The sequence below is a fragment of the Lactuca virosa genome, chromosome 2, assembly GCF_052849685.1.
Source record: "Lactuca virosa cultivar CGN04683 chromosome 2, Lactuca_virosa_CGN04683_v6, whole genome shotgun sequence".
NCBI lineage: Eukaryota > Viridiplantae > Streptophyta > Magnoliopsida > Asterales > Asteraceae > Lactuca > Lactuca virosa.
The window spans coordinates 234,005,831-234,010,276 of NC_136427.1; the positions used below are offsets into that span (position 1 = coordinate 234,005,831).

General features: G+C 33.8%; 1 long non-coding RNA gene across 1 annotated transcript; it reads right to left on the reverse strand.

Moving 5' to 3' along the window:
- Window positions 1-2,327: 2,327 nt before the first annotated feature.
- LOC145156860 (uncharacterized) lies at window positions 2,328-3,406 on the reverse strand. The gene is made up of 2 exons (XR_013736948.1): window positions 2,879-3,406; window positions 2,328-2,800 (listed from the first exon to the last, which is right to left on the reverse strand). It is a non-coding gene; the product is annotated as an uncharacterized LOC145156860 (long non-coding RNA).
- Window positions 3,407-4,446: the final 1,040 nt, after the last annotated feature.

Below are 4,446 nucleotides of genomic sequence, written 5' to 3' on the forward strand. Positions count from 1 at the left end.
GTTGTTCAACAGGCATCGAAGGTTAATTTCTGTTATTCAGCAACAGTTGTCTCATTTCTTCCCTCTGTTTAGCCATCATAGCCCGAATCATGGCTTGAACTCCAGCCATTGTGACTGGCTCAGGTGCAACTTCTACTAGCAGCACCTGCTCAATCACTTGAGGTTGAGGTTGATGATTCCTGTTTCCATTTGCATCTCCAGCTCCACTTCGGGTTCTTTCCCTTTCGATCTATACACCAAATTAGGTGAATTTAGATCTTTATTCACGATAGACATTTAAATTCTCCTTATCACTCCGAAACGTTACATGCTAGTTCTAATATCGTAATCGAACGCTTAGAATCCTAAACACATAAGGTTTCCAGATCCGGTCGGCAACAGACCATAGATCCGAACAAATAATAACATACAACGCAAACGTAAAGCATTTAGCACATAAAAACATTTTAGGCATCTTTCGTAAAATAAACTAGTGCTCGTGTCTACAATATGGAAGACACTCATCTCACGATCATCAGTTAGCATTCTAAGTTTAAGTCTAGTAATCCTAGGGGGTTTTTCTAGGGGGTTTTTCTAGGCTTTAGGGGGGTTTAGGCATAGCCTCGCATCCAGCTCGCATTTCTCTCTCTCGACTTCTAAAATTCATAACTTTCGCATACGAGCTCCGTTTTTTACGTTCTTTATATCCACGCGTAGGCGGGACTGTACTCTACAACTTTTGTTTAGACTTCGTCATCTAATTTTGAATTAATTTACAAGTTATATTTTTAACAGTCCGGGACAGGATTAGTCCGTTAAAAACCCATAACTTCTTCATCCGACGTCCGTTTCCGTCTGTCTTTTTATCGTTACGCTATTATCAACGAGATCTTCGATCCTCATTTAGGTTTTGTCGGCTAAAAACTGCTCGATCTAATATTCGAACTCCGGGTTGCATTCTGCAAAGCTGAAACTTAGAAAAATCATAACTTCCTCATACAAAGTCAGATTTGGGCGTTCTTTTTATGCATGCTTTCGGTTTAACGAACACTACGACTTTCGTTTAGATCACTAAGGCTAAAAAGTCCTCTATCATAAATTCACTATTTACGTCACGCAGTGTCGTGCCGGTTCTGTCGCGAAACTTCTTCTGTCGGAATAAAAGATCGAGGTCGTGGTCTGGGTTTTTGGAACTAATTTTATGTTTGAAGCTGATCCAACAATGGTAAAGAGAAAATGGTGAAGAAGATATGGGGTTCGTTTTTTGCAGATGAGGTCACAAACCATGAGAGAGAGAGAGAGAGAGAGAGAGAGAGAGAGAGAGAATTCCCAAATTAATTACTATCTGCGTTCCAAATTAACTGTCCACTTTTGACTTTTGAAGTCTTTTTTCTTTAACTTTGACCTTAATTTTTTTGTTTGTGTTATATATTACTTGATGAAACTTATAACAATGAATATACATTTAAAATACAATCCATTTCATATATTTTCCATCAAGTATTATCTATAAAAAACACAAAAATATTTAAGGTCAAAGTTGAAGACTAAAGATTTCAAAAGTCAATTGTGCACAACTAATTTGGGACGGAGGTTGTATTTATTTTCTTTTCCACTTAAATTAAATAGAAAAAACATTAAAAATATATATATATATATATATCATAAGGGCATTACAGTTATTTCAGTTTACCGAGGGACCAAAACCACAAACAAACTACCCCAAAATGACCATAAAGCTAAAGAAGTCGAAGTTTGGACTAAGCCTCGGAAAAAATGCATACCAAGGGAACCATTTTTGCAATTTTGTCATATATATATATATATATATATATATATATATATATATATATATATATATATATATATATATATATATATATCCTCCCTAATAAATAAAGATTTTTTTGCCACATATCACGTTCTCATTTATTTTGCCACATGTAATTTTGTAGTTATTTTAAATTAATGTTTATTCCACATGTCATTTTATAGTTTTTTCATTTTATTAAATTCTAGATAGTATTTAAATGCAATAATAAATATATATCAATTTCATTAATAAATTTTACTTCTAATTTCAAAATCACTAAATTAAAGATTCATTAATTTTCTTTATTTATTTATCTAAATTATTTGTTTAAATTTAAAAGAGAAAAAAAATACTTTAATTTTTATAATTTAATATTTTCTCACTTTTCTTATAAATTCATACTTCTCATATGTTTAAAATTTTGTATTTATTTTTTTTTTAAAATAAACTCATATAATACATGGGTCTCACACCTAGTACATATATATTACACAAATTTCTATAACAATCTGATAACAAATGAACATAGATTACATTTATCAAGAAATGATTTGTCATTCGTATATAAATGGATAACAACCAATAATACATACAATGTAAAGAATCTAATACATAAAATTCATACCCAATTAAAAACATGCATCAATACACACATAATAAAACCAATAAATTATACAGAATACAAAAAAAAAATGATTGAATCAATACAATACACTACCGATTATACCAATTATTGTACAACTCATAATGCTTCCAAGTTTCACCTTAAACAAAATCACACGCCAAAGGTCTTCTGCTTCTCCTGTTTGTCCTTCAATTGCTGCCAGGGACACATCCAAGAGGGCAACAACCCTCTTTCGATCCTTCTTCTTTCCCACTGATTTCACAACACCCAAACACCCTAAAGGTTTTGTTTGTTGTTCTTCACCTTTCTTCTCCTTCACTTCCCTGTCAAATGAAACAAACCCAAACACCCCCTTGATCGATTATTCTGCCTGCATCATCATCCTTTGGATTGGATGCCAAATCAAAAAAAAAAAAAAAAAAAAAAAAAAAAAAAAAAAGAAGATGAATCAAGAGGATTACCGGTTTCCACCATTGATTACCAAGCTCTTGCACTCCGCTTCTTCTTCCGTCGAGCAAATCCCACCGAAGACCTCGTCTTCGTCACAGCTGCTGCTCGTGACACCTCACCGGAGACCCCCTTTCCCTTCGTTTTCTTTCTCTGATGTTCCCATCGACCACAGAGCTCCGAAGGTCTCGTCTTTGTTGCTACCGCTGCTTGTGACGCCCAGACTTCGCACGTCGCTGCCGGCGGAGAAAGAGCGCAGCCCCGCTGCTCCTTCCCATCTCCTTCTTCGGTCTAATCGAACCCCGGAGACCATCTCGGCTTGCGAGTCGACCGACGAACCTTCGTGCTTCCCTCTCGTCATCCTCGTTCGTCTATCCTCGTGATTCCTTTCAGTCGCCATCGCTCAGCCGCTTTCGTTCATACCTTTCACTTGCCCGATCAACGAATGGAATCGGGAACAAGAAGCCCTAAATTCGTTTAAAGTTTGGGCCATTCAACAAAAATGGTCCCTCCATGAGATTCCTTTACATAAAAGCCCTAATCCCTTTTAAGTTCTTTTAAAAATGACAAAATGAACCCTTATTTGACAAAGCTTAAGAAATCAGTCCCAAACCCCAAATATTGGACACATTTACTCAAAAAAAAAAAAAAAAAAAAAAAAAAAAAAAAAAAAAAAACCCTCCTTGGTTATTTTTAGCAAAACATATCCCAATATTCAAACATTAATCCCATTTGAACCATTTTAGTCCCTCCTTTGTTTTTAACCTAAGCAGTCTTATTTTGGTTAATTAAATTACCAAACAGCCCTCAATAATTTAAATTCGTTACGAAACGGTCCCGAGAGTATTTAAAAGTTCAAGATTGGTGGATTTACGGTTTCTCACGACAAGTTTCTCAAAAGAAACCGAATTCGAACAAATGAAATTCACGCTTCAAGGGTGAGTGTGCTTACGACCCTTTTTAATATTTTAGTTATTTCGGGGGGATACATGTGCCTATATATTTTGTTTATATAAATATATTATCCTTTATACAAAAATACAATAAATCTTGTTTATAAAAATGTTATTTAACAATTTAAATATTATTACAAATAAACTAGTATAAACTTTTCATATACGTATTATGGTTATTTTATCGTGAAATAACTAGTCCACGCAACAAATGCTACATGATATAAAAATATATGATTTTTATGTGACATTGCATTATATAACAAGCACGTTATAAAACTTTGTAGTATTTCAAGGATTCAAGTTATTACTATGCATGTATATTTATATGTTTAAGTACACAACGTTTATACATGTACATATGTTCATTACTTTGAAACATTCATTGTTATAAAAACGAGTACATTACATTTTTACATACATGTCCAACATATTCGGCTTGTATAAACTTTATATAATGAAATTCATTATGCCTCGTGACTTAATCAGAATTAAGTTAGGGCTGAGAGCTATTCACATACTTTTTAGTTAAGGGATTTTGAGTGAGACAATATTCATTAGCTGAGTCTAAACACTTAGCGTACCCACACCACTTAAATCATTAATCTTCGGAGCGAGATACATATGTA